This window comes from Nicotiana tabacum, chromosome 1 (assembly GCF_000715075.1).
Source record: "Nicotiana tabacum cultivar K326 chromosome 1, ASM71507v2, whole genome shotgun sequence".
NCBI lineage: Eukaryota > Viridiplantae > Streptophyta > Magnoliopsida > Solanales > Solanaceae > Nicotiana > Nicotiana tabacum.
The window spans coordinates 179,734,369-179,757,096 of record NC_134080.1 but is presented as its reverse complement, the minus strand read 5'-3'; the positions used below and the strand labels follow the sequence as shown (position 1 = coordinate 179,757,096).

At 39.9% G+C, this 22,728-nt stretch overlaps 1 long non-coding RNA gene and 1 pseudogene across 4 annotated transcripts; one reads left to right on the top strand and one right to left on the bottom strand.

Moving 5' to 3' along the window:
- Window positions 1-3,024: 3,024 nt before the first annotated feature.
- Window positions 3,025-19,612, top strand: LOC142181655 (uncharacterized). 4 transcript variants are annotated; one of them, XR_012710545.1, is made up of 7 exons: window positions 3,025-3,312; window positions 6,897-6,964; window positions 7,898-7,968; window positions 8,491-10,041; window positions 14,832-14,899; window positions 15,951-16,015; window positions 18,636-19,612. It is a non-coding gene; the product is annotated as an uncharacterized LOC142181655 (long non-coding RNA). The 4 variants fall into 4 exon arrangements; XR_012710546.1 differs by lacking the exon at window positions 8,491-10,041 and having other exon boundaries at window positions 3,027-3,312; XR_012710540.1 differs by lacking the exons at window positions 7,898-7,968; window positions 8,491-10,041 and having other exon boundaries at window positions 3,027-3,312.
- Window positions 3,319-5,169, bottom strand: LOC107770500 (glycerol-3-phosphate acyltransferase 1-like; annotated as a pseudogene).
- Window positions 19,613-22,728: the final 3,116 nt, after the last annotated feature.

Sequence of the window (22,728 nt, the reverse complement as noted above, 5' to 3'; positions counted from 1 at the left end):
ACTAGTGCTACCATTCAGGGCTGCGAGAGGTCGGTGCCGAGGTCGGGGCCGAGCCGGGGCTCGCACTACTTCTAGAGTAGTACATGTGGATCTACTAGTTGCTCTAGTGGAGGAGCAGGTGCCGGATATTGTTGATCTGGTAGAACCAACTCAGACATCGGTGGTGCCTATTGCTAAACTAGGTCTTCAAGAGACTTTCTCTTAGCTTGAGAGTGCACACGAGCTTAGCTCAGGCGTGTATGATATCAATTGCATCAGCTACCTCATAGGCTGGGGGGAGGAGCCCAGAAACCCACCATGCTAGCTCAGGATTATCAGATACTATGGGTGTTAGCAGTTTAGCCAATTGTTGTTTCTTAGGCCGAGGTTGGTCTATATATTTATAATCAGGAGCAAAAGAGATTGGAGTGATTTAAGAGGCTGGATCCTCCCGAGTTCAGTGGAGGAGAGATAAAGGATTCTTTGGGTTTTTTGCATCGGTGTAGTCGGATTATCCGCACAACGGGTATTGTGGACACTAGTGGAGTTTCCTTTATTACATTCCAGCTGATAGGGGCAGCCTATAAATGGTGGCAGACCTATGAGTCAGGAAGAACAGATGGCACAACACCACTTACATGGCATCAGTTCTCAATTCCCTTCTTAGAGAAGTTTGCCCCACATAATCATAAAGAGGAATTGTGTAGGAAGTTTGAGCAGCTATTCACGGGGGACATGACTGTGACCTAGTACCATATGAGATTCGCGGATTTGGCATGTCATGTCATGGTGCACTTACAGCTTAGAGCTCATATCGCACTTTACCAATTCAGGGTTATTTAGTACCGGGATCTTCCAGTGGTTATTAAAGTTCACAAGGTCTAACTTAGGCCCCACAGTCTTTTTTGGTTCAAGGTTTGCTACGAGTGTAGGGAGTTGGGGAATATGAGGAAGTATTGCCCCCGCTATTACACAGGTCCAGTGCAACAAGGAGGCCAGACTATAACTCTTGCACCAGTTGCTATACCACTCGCTCAACTAGCTTGGGGTGGCGGTCATTCGGGGTGAGGTCACCCTAGAAGGGGAGGTTAGTCAGGCTGTGGTCAAGCCTTTTGCTATACATTTCCCGCCATGCCAGAGGCAGTTTCTTCTGACGCCATGATAACAAGTATTGTTTTCATGTTCCACAGAGATGCTTCAGTATTATTTGACCTAGGTTCCACTTATTCATGTGTGTCAACATACTTTGCCCGTTATTTGGATATGCCTCATGATTCTTTAGATATGCATGTTTATGTATCTACACTAGTGGTTGATTCTATTATGGTGGACCATCTATATTGGTCGGGTGTGGTTACCATTGGGGGTTATGAGACTAGATTTGATCTCTTAGTGCTTAGCATGATGGATTTTGATGTGATTTTTGGTATGGATTCATTGTCACCATATCACACTATTCTTGATTGTCACGCAAAAATCGTGATATTGGATATGCTGGGATTATCGAGGTTGGATTGGAGAGGCTCCCTGGATCATGTTCCTAGTAGAGTGGTGTCTTTTCTATAGGCTTAACAGATGATTGAGAAGGGGTGTTTAGCGTATTTAGCCTTCGTGAGGAATGTTAGTGCCGACACTCCTACTGTTGAGTCAGCTCCAGTAGCAAGGGAGTTCCTATATATGTTCTTGCAGACCTGCTTGGTAGGCCACCCAATAAGGCTATTGATTTTGGTTTTGATTTGGTCTCGGTCACTCAGTCCATGTCCATTCCCCCATATCGCATGGCACCAGTAGATTGAAGGAGTTGAAAGAGCAGTTACAAGAGTTTCTTGATAAGGGTTTCATCAGGCCTAGTGTGTCACCTTGGGGTGCACCGATACTATTTGTGAAGAAGAAAGATTGTTTTATGAGAATGTGCAGTGACTATAGGCAATTGGACAAGGTTACTATCAAGAGTAAGTACAAAATAATGCATATTGATAGTCTGTTTGATCAACTTCACGATGATAGGGTATTCTCGAAGATTGATTTTTGAGATTAGGTTACCATCAGTTGAAGATCCGGACTTCAGATATTCTGAATATGATTTTCAGGACCCGCTACGGTCACTATGTGTTTCTAGTGATGTTCTATGGGCTGACCAACACCCCAACAACTTTAATGCACTTGATAAACAACATATTTCAACCCTACCTTTATTATTTCATCATAGTTTTCATTGATGATATATTGGTGTATTCTCGCAGTTGGAAGGAACATAAGCAGCACTTGAAGATCATGCTCTAGACTTTGAGGGAGAGGAAATTGTATGCTAAATTCTCTAAGTATGAGTTTTGAATAGACTCGGTGGCATTCTTAGGCCACACGGTGTCTAGTGTGGCCTAAGATCTAGAGTTTCCTTAGGTTGGCAGTGTACTATCGCTATTTTGTGGAGGGTTTTTCAGCTATAGCATGCATATTGACTAGATTGATACAGAAGGGTGCCCTATTTAGGTGGTTCGACGTGTGTGAGGACAGCTTTTAGAAGCCCAAGAATGCCTTGACTACAACTCTAGTTCTAATTTTTCCTTCAGGATTGGGTTCTTATACATTTTATTGTGATGCTTCACGTATTGGCATTGGGTGCGTATTGATGCAAGTGCGTGGAGTGATTTCGTATGCTTTGCATCATTTGAAGCCCCTACTACCAGTAGTAAAAAATGGTTCTATTGGAACGATTATTTGGTAACGGTTATAGAACTGTTACAATAGATTATTTTTTGGGATGGTTTTAATCGTTCCAATAGAGTGAAAAGGCTTTTGGTACACTTCTGAAGCAAAACTGTTCTGATAGGATAGTAACCGTCACTATAAATGAAGCTATGAGGACTGTTTAATAAGGCGATACAATAGGAATATTTATAGGAATGGTTTTCTAAAATAAAATATTTATTGGGACGGTTTATTTTTCCCTCCCTGCTTTCCCTCCTACATATTTATTAACAAAAAGTAAAAATAAATGATGACCCCACAAGTAAAATAAACTATAATATAGGGTTACTAATTAATCTTTAAAACATAAAACATTCGTCTCTCTCTTCAGAACTAGACAAATCCTAAACAAATCCGCCGAGGCTGTCCTCTAAGGCTTTCGTCTCTCTCGTCTTCAAACTATCCGGCATCGACGAACTGTTTTGCTTACTCCGACGAAGGAATTCTGACGAAGGACAACCATTTCGGCTAATATAAGGGAATCTCAGATGTAGATTATCAGTATTTTTCCATGTTCATGGTTGTTCGCTTTCGTTATTGTTTCACCGGAAAATTGTTCGCCGCTTCTTCTGCTTTCTTTCTCTAGTAAGATTTCATCTAAACCCATTAATTTACTCTGTCCTTTGTTTGTATTATATGATTTCTAGTTTTTGATTTCATCTAAACCCAATTTTTTTTGATTTCTAGTTTGTAAAACTGTAATTATCTAGTTAGTTGGAAAAATAAGTTAAACTTTATTTAGGGTTTTTGAGGTATTTTCAGTTGATCTGACTAACGGGAAGGATTTGAGCACCAAAATACATGATCTGTCATTTTATACTATCGACAGACTATACAAGCATAGTGTTACATTAAGGGCTTTCTTATTATTTGTTGCTACTTGACTCTTCGTGTTATCGATCACATTTTATCTATTAGTTTTATGTGTTGTTACTGTCTGTCCTTTTGCATTTGCCTAATTTCCATGAACTTCCACTCTACAAACCTATTCATCAGTGTGAAGACACTCTTAGTGCACTCAAATCCCAATGCTGCAACTAGTTGTCTCTGTATGTAATTAGCCACCTCATAGCTAGAATTTCCACCAGCACAAGTCAAATCTTTGGGAATTTTTCCAATGATCTCAATAGTGTAAGAAGGTCTTGGATTCATCAAGAAGAAAATAGGGTCCAAACACTTGAGACCACTAGCAGCAGTCCCATAAAACATGGTCACATTTGTGTTCATAGCCACAAATGTACAATCTCATCAGCTAATTCTGCAAACAAGGAGCTGAACCTTAAAAGATATGGCTTCCTGCATGTGGTTCCTTTTAGACAAACAACTAAGTCACCTGTAAGATAATACAAATAACAGACAGTAAAAAAAATTACTTTTAAGACGTGATTAAATAGCTAATTGTCCATGTACAAAAATATACATACAAGTCCATATATTAAATTTTTCGAACATTACCTTCGCTAAATATTGCTAATAGTATTCCAATTGGAAGCCAAATGAACATGGCTAATGTTGCAAGAGGTGTAGGTAGAAAAGCTAGCCTTCCATCATGAAATACTAGTGGCTTTGGATATTTCTCCCTTGCCAATACTGAACTACTACTTTTTTTGTCCTCCTTGTTTACCACGTAAGCTTCCTGTTCAATAGAAAGATGTATTTAGACACACTAAAAAAGAAAAAAAATATTGATATAAAGTAGATTACAATGAGTAATAAAATGTTGTTGACTTAAATCACCATTTTTCGCTTAATGAGTTAACTAAAAGTGCACAGTCCTCGGCCTTGAAATCGTAAATTATTACACAATCAAACATCTTGTTGTGATATCCCTGAACTAGATACTAATCCAGTAAAATAACTCCTAACAGTATGCAACTCAGTTCCTTTAACACAATCAACACTCAAATACTCTTTAAGAAAATCTTCCACCATAACTCTAGGCACACTAGTGAAAACCACCCTACACCCTGCTGATTTTAAAACCTCATAAACATGAACATTTAAATTTTCAAGATAAAACTTAGGCAAAACAGCTCTTCCAACACTGTCCATGTCCTTTAATCTTAACTCACAAAATGTAATAAAGATCATAACTCTTAGTTTAAGTTCATAATCAAGAACCAATAAAAGGGGACTTGACAAAAGTAAGAACAAGGCTCTAAAAATGCTACCACCTTCAAAAGCAACTAACATGAAATATGGAAAAAAAGATTCAGATCTAAGAAGTGTGCCTTGAATGTCACATGCAACTGTTTTTAATTTTCTCCCATATAAAGTACACTTGCTTATACTAGGGTACAAAGGAATTTGATGAGATGATCTAAATGATGAGTTTCTGGAAAAGAAACCAGAGTCTTTAACTTTTACTACAACTTTGTAACATGATTTTTTTATTAAGAGTATGTAAATCAATTTTATAATATTTATTTTGGTGTCATATAGGATAAAAGTAATTTAATGGATAACGGAGATAAAAGGTGAATGGGCCTTTGAAGGCCAACTGATGAGTACATACAATGAGTGAATAAATTTCTTAATAAAGCATTTGAATGAGCTTCCCAAGGAAATCAAATATTATGCCCTTGTAAAGAGTGCGCTAATTGTTTTTGGCATCATAGGAATGTGGTGGAAGACCACTTGATTGTTAATAGTTTTGTTCATGGATACAACAAATGGGTTTTTCATGGGAAAGAATTTTCCTCGAGAAAGACTCCATGCCCAAGCAGTAATGATAATGGTTCTGACATGTATGACGATATTGATGGATTACTTCATGATACATTTTGAAGTGTCAAGGCTGATTCGGGACATACAGTGTAACGACCCAGCCAGTCGTTTCATGATTTACCACTCTATTTCCCCCATTTTTGCTTCTTTATGTCTTGTTTAGCTGTATTATATGGTATCAGGTTAGTTGATTCGGGTTCAAAATGGTTTTGGAGAGGTTTGAGACACTTAGTTTTTTTGAGTAAGCTTAAATTAAAAAAGTCAACAAGACGTTAACTTATGTGAAAAAGAGCTCGGATGTGAATTCTGATGATTTAGATAGTTTTGTTAGGTGATTTGGGACTTAGGAGCATGATCAGAATTTAATTTGGAAGTTCGTGGTAGATTTAGGCATGAATTAGCGAAATTGAAATTTTGGTGTTTTCTGGTCGATAGTGAAATTTTTTATATCGGGGTCGGAATAGAATTTCAAGAGTTACAGTAGGTCCGTTGTGTCATATGAGATGTGTGTGCAAAATTGCAAGTCATTCGGGCGTGGTTTAATAGACTTTTTGATTGTTTGCGGAATTTGGAAGTTTTGGAAATCTTAGGCTTGAATCCGAGGGTGTTTTGATAATTCGATGTTGTTTGGAGTGTTCTGGAGGTTGGTATAAGTTTAAATAGTGTAATATGACTTGTTTGTATTTTTGGTTGAGGTCTCGGGGGCCTCGGGGTAATTTCGGGTGGTTGACGAGAGGTTTGAAGTTGGAATTAGCTGCTGAAGTGCTGAAGCTCTTGTCATAACCATACATGCACCTTGGAGACCGTAGGTGCGGGCCCGCAGAAGCAAAAAAGGGAATGCAGATGCAGACAAAGGAATGGATGACTATAGACGCAGATGGGGGGTTTTAATCACAGGTGCGATCCTTGGGAGGATAAGTGGAATCCGCACATGTGCACCTGGGACCGCAGATGCGAGATTTCGACCGCAAAAGTTGTTTAGCTAGGGCAAAACATATAAATTTAGCCCTTCGCGATTTTTGAGTGGGTTTTCACCATTTTCATGCGGGTTTGAGCTTGGGAGAGAAATTTGAAGAGAGAATTCAAGAAGGTTTCGTGGAGGTAAGATTTTTGGACCCTAAACTTATTTCTATGATGGTTTTTGACTAATTAAGTTTGAAATCTATGGAAATTAGTAGCAGAAATTGGGGGTTTAGGGCTTGGAAATTGGAGACCCTAATCTAGGGATTTGAGGGGTCATTTGTGGTGGGATTTTGGTATTCTTAGTATGTATGAACTCGTGAGAGTGTAAGGATTGTAGTTTTATGAATTTTATCAGAATCCGAGATGTGGGTTAGGGGTCGGGTTTGACCTATTTCAGGATTTGTGATGTAATTTGATTATTTTCGCATGGGTTTTGTCCCCTGAGTATATATTGATGTTATGGTTCTGATTTTGGTTAGATTCGGGGCATTTGGAGGCCGAATCAAGAGGAAAGGGCGTTGCGGGCTAGAATTTGGCTTGGCTTGAGGTAAGTAACGCTTCCAAACTTGGTTCTGAGGGCTCGAAACCCCAAACTATGTGTTCTATGATTACTATTTAGGTAACACAATTCCATGTAACGGGTGTGTGGGCGTGCACCGTGAGAAATGTGGCCTGGATCATTCCATGGCACCGCTTAGTGAATCTTTTATACTGATATCTGTGTCGTAATTATGTAATTAAGTTAATAAGCTACAAATCTTGCTAATTATCATGTTAAGGCTTCATGCCAACCTTGTTGAGACCCGAGAGATCGTTTCTTGTTGTCATGTAATTAGCTTCATTTATATCCTATAATCAATCCTGTTCATGCATATTATATCATGCCTCAGTCTCGATTACTGCGTCTATAGACATATCATATCATTTTTCGGGCTTGTATCATGATTTTGTTAGCCCGTGTGTGCGATGCTAGAGAGTATTCACTAAGTGAGGCCGAGAGCCTGATATTGATTGACGATATGGGATCGGGCTGCACGTGCAGCGAGATATTGATCATTCCTTCGTTGACATTGATATAGTGCTTGGGCTCAGAGAAGCGCAATTGATGATATTGAGGGATGGATCTTCCATGGACATGGATCTTGTCCGAAGTATTGGTATGGAGATGGATCTTCTCCGTGAGGCTGGATTGGTCTGTTTCCTCGGTACTGGGTGCCTTATAGTCAGTGATGTATATATTCTGGGATGAATCTTCCCTGGGCCATATACAGTACCAAGTGGTTGAGCATTGTGCGTGGAAGTATTATACGCAACAATGATCATGCTATCTTTGCATTGGTACTTAGGGGTACTTGAGCTTTATACTCTGCATTGTTCATACTATGTTGGACTTGGGTCGTCACTATCGTCAATCCATAGTTTGGACTTGTTACTTACTGAGTTGGTGTACTCACGTTACCCCCTGCAACCCTGTGTGCAGATCCAGGTATCTCGGGGCACGGTAGTAGTTGTTGATCACACCAGTTGGAGACATTCTGTAGAGATTGCGAGGTAGCTGCTTGGCGACCGCAGTTCTGCCTTCTCCTTTCCTTATCTTCCTTTAGTATATTTATTTGGATATTCTCAGACCGTGTTGGTCATGCTATTTTGGACAGATGTAGTAGTTTTAGCTCATGACTTAGTGACACCCGAGGTTAGGATTGTGTTTTTTTCCACTGGATTTTGATTTCTACTTTTATCTTATTTAATTTCTATTAAAATTATGATTTTCCTTAAAGTTTTCATTTGAAAAAAATGGAGTATTTGGAAATAAGTGGCTGGCCTAGTATCACGATAGGTGCCATCATGACATGACTTGATTTAGGGTCGTGACATATTGGTATCAGAGCCTAGGTCACATAGGTCTCACGAGTCATGAGCAGGTTTAGTAGAATCTCGCGGATCGGTACGGAGACGTCTATATTTATCCTCGGGAGGCTACATAAACTTTAGGAAAACTTCATATTCTTGAATTCTTGTCATTAAAATATGTTGAACCTAGTACTGAACTTCTATTATTCTATTCTCTCACAGATGTTGAGGATATGTGCTACCGGTCAGGATGGATGACCACCAGTACCACTAGTTGGGGCCGCTAGAGGCAGAGGACACGGTCCAGGCCGTGGTAGGGGTAGGGGTGTGGCCCGCACAGAAGCTAGGGCAACACTTGCAGATCTACCTACTGCCCCAGTTCATGATCAGGCTCCAGCAAGGATGCTCTAGCAGCACCAGCTCAAGCAACGACTATGCCTATTGTTATTTCGGGTCTCTAGGAGACTTTGGCTTAGATTCTGACTGTGTGCACCAATATTGCTCAAGTAGTCGCAGTGTCTACTATAGAAACGACTTCTCAAGACGGGGGAGGCACTCAAACTCCCACCACCCGTACACCCGAGCAGGTTGTTCAGGGACTTTAGACACCGGAGGTACCACCAGCTCAGCCGGTTGCATCTGCTCAGGATTTTGTGGTTCGAGTTATGCCTGATGACAATCAACGTCGATTGGAGAGGTTTGGTAGACTTCAGCCTCCGACTTTCAGTGGCTCAGAGGGTGAGGATGCCTAGGGTTTCTTGGATAAGTGTTAGAGGATGCTGAGTACAACGGGTATTCTGGAGACTAGTGAAGTCTCATTTACTACTTTTCAGTTTTCTGGAGCTGCCTTCACTTGGTGGGAGGCTTATGAGAAGCGTAGGCCTATTGGTGCACCGCCCCTTACCTGGCATCAGTTCTCTATTCTCTTCCTAGAGAAGTTTGTACCGCATTCCCGCAAAGAGGAGCTGTGCAGGCAGTTCGAGTAGTTACGTTAAGGGGATATGACTGTATTGCAGTATGAGATGAGGTTCTCCTAGTTGGCTCGTCATGCTATCTGGCTAGTTCCCATAGATTGGGAGAGGATCAAGAGGTTTGTTGATGGTCTCAACTATCAGTTACGGATTTTTCTGACCAAAGTGAGAGTATCTGGCGCTCCTTTTGAAGAGGTGGTTGACATTTCTTAAAATATAGAGTCAGCTTGCCGCCAGGAGCGGGATGAGAGGGAGGCCAAGAGGTTTTGGGGATCTGGTAGCTTTAGTGGTGTTCCTTCGAGAGGTTAGTCTCAGCATGGCAGATGTCGTTCATTCAGATATGCTCAGCCAGCTCGTTCAGGTCATCGTGGTGGGTTATCTGGCCATGGTTCTCATAGTTCACATCAGGTTCACTCATCTCTCAGTGCCCTTCCAGCTTAGAGTTTGAATCAGGCACCATCAGTTCAAGGCTCATCTATGCTTGGTTCTTCTAGTGGCCATCCTGGTGCGCAAGGCTCCCTTCAGTCCCCACTGCCATTTGCCGGGAGAGATTGCTTCGAGTATAGAGATGTGGGTCATATCAAGAGGTTCTGTCCCCGCCTTACGTGAGGTTCATCCCACTAGAGAGGTCAGCTTTCGGCTTTAGCACCAGTTACTTCTCCACCCGCTCAGTCAGCTTGGGGTGGAGGTCAGTTAGCTAGGGGTTGCCGTAGAGGGGGAGGTCGATCAAGTGGTGGTCATGCCCGTTTCTATGCCCTCCCATCCAGACCAGATGCTATTGTTTCAGATGTTGTGATTACAGGTATTATCTCAGTCTGCCACATAGATGCCTCTGTATTATTTGATCCTGGTTCCACCTTTTCTTATGTGTCATCATATTTTGCTTGTTATTTGGGTACGCCCCATGAGTTTCTTGCTTTACCTGTTCATGTATCTACTCCGGTGGGTGATACTATTATTGTGGAGCATGTATATTGGTTGTGTGTAGTGACTATTGGGGGTTTGGATACCCGAGTGGATCTCTTGTTGCTTAGTATGGTTGATTTTGATATGATATTGGGCATGGATTGGTTACCTCCGTGTCGTGCTATTTTGGACTATCATGCTAAGACAGTAACGTTGGCTATGTGGGGGTTGCCATGGATTGAGTGGCGAGGTTCGATTGATTATGTTCCCAGCAGGGTAGTTTCGTTTCTGAAGGCCTAGCGGATGGTTGGGAAGGGTTGTCTTTCATACTTAGCCTTTGTGAGGGATGTCAGTGCAGAGAATCCTAGTATTGATTCTGTTCCTGTAGTGAGGGATTTTTTTATGTGTTTCCTACAGACCTACTGGGCATGCCCCTGGACAGGGATATGACTTTGGTATTGATTTGGTGAGCCCATTTCTATTCCACCGTATCGTATGGCACCGGCGAAGTGAAAGGAGCAGCTTCAGGAACTCCTTGATAATGGGTTTATTCGACCTAGTGTGTTGCCGTAGGGTGCACCTGTTCTATTTGTGAAGAAAACAGATGGCACTATAAGGATGTGCATTGATTATAGGCAGTTGAAGAAGGTTACAATTAAGAATAAGTATCCTTTGCCTTGCATTAATGATTTATTCGACCAGCTTTAGGGAGCGAGAATGTGCTCCAAGATTGATCTTCGTTCAGGGTATCGCCAGTTGAAGATCAAGGACTCATATTCTTACGACAGGTTTCAGGACCCGTTATGGTCATTATGAGTTCCTTGTGATGTTTTTTTCGCTGACCAATGCCCCAGCAGTGTTCATGGATCTGATTAACAGCGTGTTCTGGCCTTATCTTGACTCGTTCGTGATTGTTTTCATTGATGATATTCTGGTATATTCGCATAGTCAAGAGGAGCATGTGGAGCATTTAAGAGTTGTGTTGCATAGATTGAGGGAGGAGAAGGTTTATGAAAAGTTCTTCAAATGTGAGTTTTGGCTCAGGTCAGTGGCTTTCTTGGGGCACGTAGTGTCCAGTGAGGGTATTCAGGTTGATCCGAAGAAGATAGAGGCGGTTCAGAGTTGGCCCAAACCGTCCTCAGCCATAGGGATTCACAGCTTTCTTGGTTAGGTGGGTTATTACCGCCAGTTCATTCAGGGATTTTCATCTATAGCATCACCCTTGACCAAGTTGACTCAAAATGGTGCTCCATTCATGTGGTCGGACGATTGTGAGACGAGCTTTCAGAAGCTCAAGACTGCCTTGACCACAACTCCAGTGTTAGTTTTTCCATCAGCTTCAGGTTCCTACACATTGTATTGTGATGCTTCGAGAGTTGTTATTGGGTGTGTTTTGATGCAGGAGGGTAGAGTGATTGCGTATGCTTTTCGTCAGTTCAAGCCCTATGAGAAGAACTACCCTGTTCATGATTTGGAGTTGGCTGCCATTATTCACGCATTGAAGATTTGGAGGCATTATTTTTATGGTGTGTCATGTGAGGTCTTTACTGATCATCGTAGCCTCCAGAACTTGTTCAAGCAGAAGGATATCAATATGAGGTAGCGGAGATGGTTGGAACTGCTAAAAGATTATGATATCATTATATTGTACCATCCGGGAAAGGCCAATGTGGTGGCCGATGCCTTGAGTAGGAAGGTGGTGAGTATGGGGAGTTCGGCATATATTCCTATTGAGAAGAGACCTCTTGCAGTTGATGTTCAGACCTTGGCCAATCGGTTTGTGAGGTTGGATATTTTGGAGCCTAGTCGGGTATTGGCTTGTGTGATTTCTCGGTCTTCCTTATTTGATCGCATCAGAGAGCATTAGTATGATGATCCTCATTTGCTTTTCCTTAAGGACAGAGTTCAGCACGACGATGCTAGATATGTGACTATTGGTGATAATGGGGTATTGAGGATGCGGGGCTGGATATGTGTGTCCAATGTTGATGGGCTTCGGGAGTTGATTCTGGAGGAGGCCTATAGCTCGTGGTATTCCATCCATCCGGGTGCCGCGAAGATGTATCAAGATTTGAGACAACATTACTAGTGGAGAAGAATGAAGAAGGATATTATGGAATTTGTAGCTCGGTGTCTCTATTGTCAGCAGGTGAAATATAAGCATCAGAGACCGGGTGGCTTGCTTCAGCAGATAGATATTCCAGAGTGGAAGTGGGAGCGGATCACCATGGACTTTGTAGTTGGACTTCCACGGACATTGAAGAAGTTCGATGCTATTTGGGTGATTATGGATCGGCTGACCAAGTCCACACACTTCATTCCTGTGTGTACTACCTATTATTCAAAGCGGTTGGCAGAGATCTATATCCGAGAGATTGTTCGCTTGCATGGTGTCCCAGTTTCCATCATTTCAGATAGAGGTACCCAGTTTACTTTGCAGTTTTGGAGAGCCGTGCAGAGAGAGTTGGGTACTCAGGTTGAGTTGAGCACATCTTTTCACCCTCAGACGAACGGGCAGTCCGTGTGCGCTATTCAGATGTTGGAGGACATGTTGCGCGCTTAAGTCATTGATTTTGGAGGGTCATGGGATCAGTTTCTACTGCTCACAGAGTTTGCTTACAACAATAGTTACCAGTCGAGTATTCAGATGGCTCCATATGAGGCTTTGTATGGGAGATGGTGTAGATCTCCACTTGGTTGGTTTGAGCCGGGTGAGGCTAGTCTTTTGGGTATAGACTTAGTGTAGGATGCTTTGGACAATGTGAAGGTGATTCGGGAGTGGCTTCGCACAGTCGAGACAGAAGAGTTATGCTGACAGGAAGGTCCGTGATATGTCTTACATGGTTGGGGAGAAGGTTCTGTTGAAGGTTTCACCCATGAAGGATGTTATGAGATTTGGAAAGAAGGGTAAATTGAGTCATTGAGTCATTGGGCCTTTTGAGGTGCTTCATAGGATTGGGAGGTAGCTTATGAGCTTACTTTGCCACCCAGCTTATCGAGTGTGCATCCGGTATTTCATGTTTCTGTGCTCCAGATGTATATTGGCAATTCGTCTCATATTTTGGATTTCAGCACGGTTCGGTTGGATGGTGATTTGACTTATGATGTGAAGCCGGTGGCTATATTGGAGCGTCATATTCGAAAGTTGAGGTTAAAGGATATAACTTCAATAAAAGTGCAGTGGAGAGGTCGGCCCGTGGAGGAGGCTACCTGGGAGACCGAGCGGGAGATGTGGAGCAGATATCCTCACCTATTTGAGGCTTCAGGTATGTTTCTTGACTCGTTCGAGGATGAACGTTTGTTTAAGAGGGGGAGGATGTAATGATCCGGTCAGCCGTTTCATGAGTTAGCGCTCCGTTTCCTCCATTTCTGCTTCTTTATGTCTTGTTCAGATGTATTATGTGGTATCAGGTTAGTTGATTCGGGTTCAGAATGGTTTTGGAGAGGTTCGAGACACTTAGTCTCTTTTGAGTAAGCTTAAGTTGGAAAAGTCAACCGGACATTGACTTATATGAAAAGGGGCTCAGATGTGAATTCTGATAGTTTGGATAGCTTCGTTAGGTGATTTGGGACTTCGGAGCGTGATCAGAATGTAATTTGGACGTCTGTGGCAGATTTAGGCTTGAATTGGCGAAATTGGAATTTTGGCATTTTCCGGTTGATAGTGGAAAGTTTTATATCAGGGTCGGAATGGAATTCCGGAAGTTGTAGTAGGTCCGTTGTGTCATATGGAATATGTGTGCAAAATTTTAGGTCATTCGGACATGGTTTGATAGACATTTTGATCGTTTGTGGAATTCAGAAGTTTTGGGATTCTTAGGCTTGAATCCGAGGGTGTTTTGATGATTCGAGGTTGTTTGGAATGTTCTGGAGGTTGGTATAAGTTCGAATAGTGCAATGTGACTTGTTCATACTTTTGGTTGAGGTCCCGGGGGCCTCACGATGATTTCGGGTAGTTGACGGGAGGTTTGGAGTTGGCATTAGCAGCTGAAGTGCTGAAGCTCCTGTCATAACCACACCTACGGCTTGGGGACCGCATGTGCGGGTCCGCAGAAGCGAAAAAGGGAATGCAGATGCGGCCAAAGGAATGAATTATTGGAGCCACAGATGTGGGGTTTTGATCGCAGGTGCGATCCTTGGGCAGATAAGTGGAATCCGCAGATGCGCACCTGGGACCGCATGTGCGGGTTCGCAGGTGCGATATTTCGACTGCAGAAGCGGTTAAGGTAGGGCGAAACATATAAATTTAGCCCTTCACGATTTTTGAGTGGCGTTTCACCATTTTCATGTGGGTTTGAGCTTGGGAGAGCAATTTGAAGAGAGAATTCAAGAGGGTTTCGTGGAGGTAAGATTTTTGGAGTCTAAACTTGTTTCTATGATTGTTTTTGACTGATTAAGCTTGAAATCTATAGAAATTAGTAGCAAAAATAGGGGGTTTAGGGCTTGGGAATTGGAGACCCTAATCTAGGGATTTGATGGGTCATTTGTGATCGGATTTTTGTATTCTTGGTATGTATGAACTCGTGAGAGTGTAACGATTCTAGTTTTGTGAATTTTATCGGAATTCGAGATGTGGCCCGAGGGTCGGGTTTGACCAATATCGGGATTTGTGATGTAATTTGATTATTTTCTCATGGGCTTTGTCCCCTGAGTATATATTGATGTTATGGTTCTAATTTTTGTTAGATTTGGGGCATTTGGAGGTCGAATCGAGAGGAAAGGGCATCACGGGCTAGAGTTTGGCTTGGCTTGAGGTAAGTAACGCTTCCTAGCTTGGTTCTGAGGGTTCGAAACCCTGAACTGTGTGTTCTATGATTACTATTGAGGTGACGCAATGCCAAGTGATGGGCGTGTGGGCGTGCACCATGAGAAATGTGTCCTGGATCATTCCATGGCACCGCTTAGTAACTCTTTTATACCGATATTTGTGTTGTAATAATGTGATTAAGTTAATAAGCTGCAAATCATGCTAATTATCATGTTAAGGCTTCACGCCAACCCTGTTGAGACCCGAGAGATTATTTCTTGCTGTCATGTCATTAGCTTCATTTATATCCTATACTCAGTCCTGTTCATGTATATTATATCATGCCTCAGTCTCGATTATTGCTATTTGACATATCATATCATTTTTTGGGCTTGTATCATGACCTTTTTAGCCTGTGTGTGCGAGACTGGAGAGTATTGACTGAGTGAGGCCGAGAGCCTGATATTGATTGACAGTATGGGATCGGGCTGCATGCCACAGCGAGATATTGATCATGCCTTCGTTGGCATTGATATAGCGCTTGGGCTCAGCGAAGCCCCTCCGGAGTCTTTACACCCCAAGTGAGCGCAGTTGATGATATTGAGGGATGGATCTTCCCTAGACATGGATCTTGTCTGAAGTATTGGTATGGAGATCGATCTTCTCTATGAGGCTGGATTGGCCTATTTTTTCGGTACTGGGTGACTTATAGTTAGTGATATATATATTCTGGGATAGATCTTCCTTGGTCCAAATGGGCCATATACAGTACCGAGTGGTTGAGCGCTGTTAGTGGAAGTATTATACGCAATAATGATCATGCTATTTGTGCATTGATACTTAGGGGTTCCTAAGCTTTATACTCTGCATTGTTCATAGGGTGTTTGTTCACTGTTGAGGATTTACTTGAACTGTAAGCATGTCTACTTTTCTATACAATTAAATGTTGCTACCAGTTGAGGTTTGGTTCGTCACTACCATTAGTCCATAGTTTGGACTTGTTACTTACTGAATTAGTGTACTCACGTTACCCCTTGCACCCCTGTGTGGAAATCCAGGTATCTCGGGGCATGGTAGCGATTGTTGATCACACCAATTGGAGACATTCTGTGGATATTGCGAGGTAGCTTCTTGGCGACCGCAGTTCTGCCTTCTCCTTTCCTTATCTTCCTTTAGTATATTTATTTGGATATTCTCAGACCATGTTGGTCATGCTGTTTCGGACATATGTAGTGGTTTTAGCTCATGACTTAGTGACACGCGAGGTCGGGATTGAGTTTTCTTTCCGCTGAATTTTGATTTCTACTTTTATCTTATTGAATTTCTGTTAAAATTATGATTTTCCTTAAGTTTTCATTTGAAAAAAATGGAGTATTTGGAAATAAGGGGCTGGCCTAGTATCATGATAGGCGCTATCACGACATGGTTAGATTTTGAGTCATGACATAAAGGAGTGAGAGATGGACCATCAGAAGATGCAAAAAGATTCTTTAAATTAGTAGAAGAAGGGAAAGAAGAAATATGTCCAGCGTGTGAGAATTTCTCCAAATTAGGTTTTACGATTCGGTTATACTTGTTTAAAGGCATTCATGGGATAAGTAATGTGGCATTCAAAGACTTGTCGAAGTTGTTAAAAGAGGCATTTCCATTTGCTCAGCTACCCGAGTCTTTCTTCAAGGCAACAAGCATGAAATAAGATTTGGGTCTTCATTATGAAAAAATGCATGCATGTTCTAATGATTGCATGTTATTTTAGAATGACAATGTAAATGCAGATAATTGTTCTTTTTGTGGGTCTTCTAGATAGAAGAATGTTGTTAATGTCTTGACTAATAAAAAGACCAAAACCCCTGCAAAGGTTTTAAGACTTTCCAGTGAAGCCTCGATTTCAGAGGATATTCATGTGTCTCGAAACAGATGTAGCTATGAGATGGCATGCCACTGAACGACCGAATGATGGAAATATAAGACATCCTTCTGATGGTGATGCTTGGAAGGAATTTGACTCTTTTCACCCTGAATTCTCTAGCGACCCTCGCAATGTTAGATTGGGTATTTCAAGTGATTGTTTCAACACGTTTCGAACAATGAGCATCTCCCATAGCACGTGACTTGTTATGTTAATGAACTATAATCTTTCACCTTGGATTTGCATGAAGCCAAACTATATAATGTTGTCAATGATCATCCCAGGTCTGTCATCTTCGGGAAATGACATAGATGTGTATCTACAACAACTAAATGATGAATTGAAGGAACTATGGGAATTTGGGGTAGAAACATTGATGTCGAATCCAACCAGATGTTTCAAATACGTGAAGCGTAAGTGTGGAAAATTAGTGATTTTGCTGCACTAACAATGCTTTATGGATGGATCACAAAGGGAAATTTTGCATGCCCACTTGTAATTATGGAACATGCTCTCAATATCTCAAGCATAGTCGTAAGATGTGCTACGTGGGTCATCGAGCATTTTTGACTCTTGAACATTCATTTCGAAGAGATAAGAAATCATTTGATGGTAAGGAGGATCATAGACTTGGACCTACTCCATTGTTGGGTACAGAAGTCCTCAAAGAGTTGCGTGAATTCAAGAATGTCTTTGGAAAGGGAAAAAAGAAAAGGTTTCGGGATAACAAGTGCCCATAGAAGAAAAGATCCATCTTCTTTGAACTATCATACTGGAAAATTAACAAATTGAGGCACAATCTTGATCCGATGCACATTGAGAAGAATATATGTGATAGTATTCTTGGGACATAATTGGAGATAGATGGAAAGTCAAAAGATCATGTAAACTCTCGTTATGATTTGCAACGAAAAGAGCTTCAACCAATATAAGATGTTGTAAGTGGAACAATTTCTTTGGCTAAAGCTTGTTTCTATATGAATCCAGTAGAGAAGAGGCGATTTTGCACCTTTAAAAATGCCAAATTTCCAAAAGGTTGTGCCTCGAATATATCACATTGTGTGCATGAGAAATAGATGAAAATATCGGGGTACAAGAGTCATGATGCTCATTTTGTAATGTATTACTTGCTCGAAGTTGCTAATAGAAAATCGTTACCCAAGAATGTTTCTTTGGCATTGATTAGGTTGGGCAACTTCGTTAGAGCCATATGTGCTAAGGTTATATCTTGATAGATTGCATACTGAAATCAATGATATTACATGTGAGCTTGAAATAATTTTTACTCCAACCTAATTTTTATATAATGCCTCATTTGCCTATTCATTTAGTAAATGAAATTAAGCTTGGGGGTGCAACTCATTATCGTTGGATTTATTCCACTGAAAGAAACTTGTGCAAGTATAAGGCATTTGTTCGTAATCGAGCTTATCCAGAAACGTCAATTGTAGAGGGGTTTTTGGCCGAAGAGTGCTTGACGTTTTGTTCGAGATACCTACTAATGGGGTGAAGACAAGATTTAGTAGGTACCAAACTGAGAATGATGGGGACATTGAAGGAGCAAAATTGTCACCTATATTTCCTAAAATTGGTCATCTAATTGGAAGTAAGAAAAAGAGAAAAAGAAATATTTTCCTCATGGATTTGCAGTTATGTTCTGAGGCACATAGATATTCTCTTTTCAATACTAAAGATGAACAAGTGGAGGCGTTTATCATGTAAGATAAAATATATTATCATCACTTGTATTATAAGCTTTGTTTATTTTATTTTTTAATATTTTTAAATTTAATTGATATGACTTATGATTAAATTTGAAACGTATGGCTTGCAGGGAATATAAAAATTTAATTGATAATCGTACTAGATCAAATGCGTGGGTAAGAACAAGAAATCATAGTCAAAACTTTGCCGAATGGTTTAAAGAGAGTAAAAAAGCATTGACATGCCCAATCATTTGCGATGGCTAGCTAAAGGACCTAATACATTGGCAAAGGATATACTGGATATTTTATCAACGGCTACTTGTTTCATACAATGATGCGGGATGCCCCGTTGAAGACTTAAAATAGTAGAGTGACTTTGTCAGTAACAACTGATAGTTTTGCTAGTGCTAGGGACCAAAATCCCATTGATGGAGAGGTTCTCTACTGTGGAGCTATTTAGAATATCATTGAGATTGATTATTAGGGTCTCTTTCGTGTTGTACTATTTAGATGTGATTGATTTCGTACTGAAGTAGATGAATACGGGTTAACTCAGGTATACTTTAACTGATTATGTAGTACTGATGACTCTTTGTTGTTCGCATCTCAAGTACATCAAGTTTTTTATGTGGAGGATCCAATTGAGAAAGATGTTTATTATGCAAGGAATAAAGTCCATGTTGATTTGTATGATTTCGAGGAAGAGAATATTCCTAATGTTGGGGAGACATTTTTGGCGGGAGCCTAATAATGAAGCAGGTCCATCAACTAGATTAGCTGACATTGATTTTAGATGGTCGAGAGAAGATGTACCTCTTGATGTTATTGATATGCCAATTGATGCACAACATTCACAAGAAACAATTATGGAAACATTATAAGAAGATGATGATTTAGATGATATGGATTGGGATTGGATGTAGATTGATGATTGAAGAAGAAACTTCTGATTTTTATTTGTATTTTTTATCTTCATTGTCTTCTTTTGAACAATTTTTTGTTCTTGTGTATGCTCTTGAATTTTTTGTAATATGCTAAGTACTTGAAACTATAGTCTGATACGAAGCTATTTTAATATGTTATAGTTCAAGCTTAGTTTGTTTCACTCCAAGCTTTTATATTATCTATTGTTGGAGATTTTTTTGTTATAAGAAAAAGCCTGCCTCTCCCGAAAGCTGTGAATAACTATAATGATTGTTGGTTTGATATGTGTGAGAGAAGTGAAAGCAGACTTTTCAGTAAGGCAGAATACATAACCAGCCCCCTAAACTATTATCTTTTCAAGCTAAATTCCTTCTTGTTCTACTATTAGATCGTTTCTGTCACAAGCTGAATTAGACTCAATTGGGCATTGGATTTCTAAGTTTTTGAGCTGCAATATTCCTTATTTCTGATGAGTTAGATACTATATTGGGTTGGCAGCTGCTCTTGTTTGAAAATCAATTGAATTGGTAAATGTGTTAACCTATTTTGTCAGCAAATTCCTACACTTATTCACTGGGAATTTCAGGTTGTTTAATGGCAGTTTTGTGCTCAGTTTCTATCCAGTTTGGATTAAGAAGGGCATGATTTTTGTTGTAGTTTAATGTTTAGAGGGAATAAGCTTCTCAATCCTTGCAGTGTTCTCAACAAGAAATATTGGTAGTACTATTTTTGGATCTTCATGTATTCATTGGATATGAGATTTAAAAACCTAACACTTTAATTCTTTGATGTGTCAATGTGTTCCTGGAATCTTCTCTAAAGGTTCCATTCAGTGGTTGAAAAGGATGCAAGTTCTCTGTAATGGATGTTGTCAGGTGTGTGTGTTGTAATAAATCTTCTCTGTAATGATTCTTCTCTAAAGGTTCCAGCAAGAGTGTGTTGTAATTGCCTTAGTTATTATCAGTACATATAAGATATGAAACTATAGTCTGATACAAACTATAGCTTTCACTTTGTTGTTGTTGCTGCATATATTCAGTTGCTTTTATTATAAATTTTGTTCTTGCATATGACCTTTGTTTTCACTTTTTCCTTTGGCTTTTCCTAGTCTTGCAATCTGTAACCATTACTTAAAAACCATCATATATGCATCTTGGAATTCTACTATTGTCATTTATATAATACCTAATAAAGCTATTTTTATTTGTATTCTTCATTAGATTTGATAGACATGATTCAAGAAAAACCTTCAAAGCCCAAAAGAAAGACAAGCACGACATACACAAAACCTGGAACAATGGCATCTTTGGCAAACCAAATAAGGACTTAGTTTAGCCAAAAATATGTTGTTCTCGCTAGACAATCAAACAAAGAGCGGCCGAATATTATTGAAGAGAATATTCCATAATATCCAGGAGTAGTAGCCCATGTACAAACCAGATCAACCACTTCTCCAGCAGCTTGAACAGATTCCAAAATATATTTTTTCCAGCTTCGAGAATATCATATTTATCCTACAATTGGTATAAAATCTGTTAGTGCAGAAAATATGAAAGATTTTCAACCAAAAGTTAATAATTATGAAGTCTAGACCTTGGTATATTCCCATACATCCTCTTTTGTATCCATCTTCCTCCAATCCAAAATATCAAGAGGACATAGAGTCGCATTCCTTCCTAATGTGTTGGGGAAGCTTCCATGCTCTATCACAACGCCATCACTAGGACCGACAGGTTGATTGAAGTTGTTAAGTAAAATCCATTTACTCTCATGTCGTCCATATACACTTTTCATCTTTGTTTTACCTTTTTTTTGTTTGATTAGAAGGGCCTTCAACTATTCGAACCAAAGAAAACCACTAAATCACTATTGTTGATACATTTTTTATGACTGAAATAGGATGTGAATATTTTTAGATAAAGTCTATATGTTCTTACCTTGTTCTTCACATTGTTCATCTTCAATAGGAGTTGTAGAATTCAACTGAACTTGTTCCTCTACTTGTTCCTCTATTACTTGTGTGAATTCAACTGAACTTGTTCCTCTATTACTAGAGAAAGAAGGGAAATACACCAGCAATGGCAATGGTCATTGCTAGTGTATTTCCCTTCTTTCTTTGCTTTAGGGATGCTACTGTAACTGTTTTCAATGGCTTTCTAGTTGTCTACAGTCTGATAGTATTAATACTTGAGTGAAATTAGAACTATGTAATATGCATTGTCTAAATAATGCGATAGGAACAAATTGATTTGAGGCAAATAATGTATCGTCGTCTCTTGATGATGCAGTCCCTTTCTATTACTTGAATTTTCAGTTTAAAATCTCAATTTATGTCTACTTTCCCAACATGCAAGATTATTGATGTCCTTTAATTTGCTAGAAACAATCTAGTATATGACAAGTAAAGAACCAAAATTATCGTGAAAAGGAAATCTCAGTATATAGTACAAAATGCAACTCCCTTTTATTCAAAGAGATTCATTGCTAAATTTTCATGTGAAATCTCAGTATATAGTCCAAAGTTTTAACCCAAAGGAACATAAATAAGTAATCACTCTTATGTGAAAACTTGCTTATGACAAAAAGTTGTCCTTGGACTGAGGCCCTTGCATAGTCTTAGTCTTTGTTGGGGTTTCTACTATGATCTTCATGTTGGGTTGCTGCTACTGTTTATCTTTGCAAGCGACGACAATCCATCTCCTTCTTGTTGTTGTTTTTTCTTTCTTTGAATGTTCTTCCATTTCCCTTATATTATGTTTAATATATAATTCTCAAGTCCTACTTGTAAGTTGTTGTTTGATGTTTCTTTATGTTTGCAGAGAATGTCTAAAACTAACATTACGAATCGGAAAAAGTTGAAGAATCCCCACACTGCTAGAAAAAGAAGTTTTGCTTTAGTTCGCTCTAAGTTGGTGTGTAACTAGCAAATCATGGAAAAACAAGTCAGTTTTAGCTTTTGTTTTGTTCATGGCAGATCAGTAGGAATGCTAATTCACTTTCATGTAACTTGGAAAATGACAAGGAAACTTCGGATCCTTTATCAGCAAAGGAAGTCTTTGTAGCTACAAGAAAAAGAAAAGTTGGTCGATTATACAAGTCCTCGGATGAAGATACAACTAGTAAAATTGTGCGAATTATATTTAACTAATGTTATATCGAGATCAATTATTTGTTTCTATTTGTTTACTTTTTCTTTACTTGAATTTTTTTTTGAGTTTGCTTTGTAGGTTTAAATGGAGGAAATTGAAGCACAACAAAACAAAAAATGGCAGTGAGTCCATAGAGGCATTTGCGTCT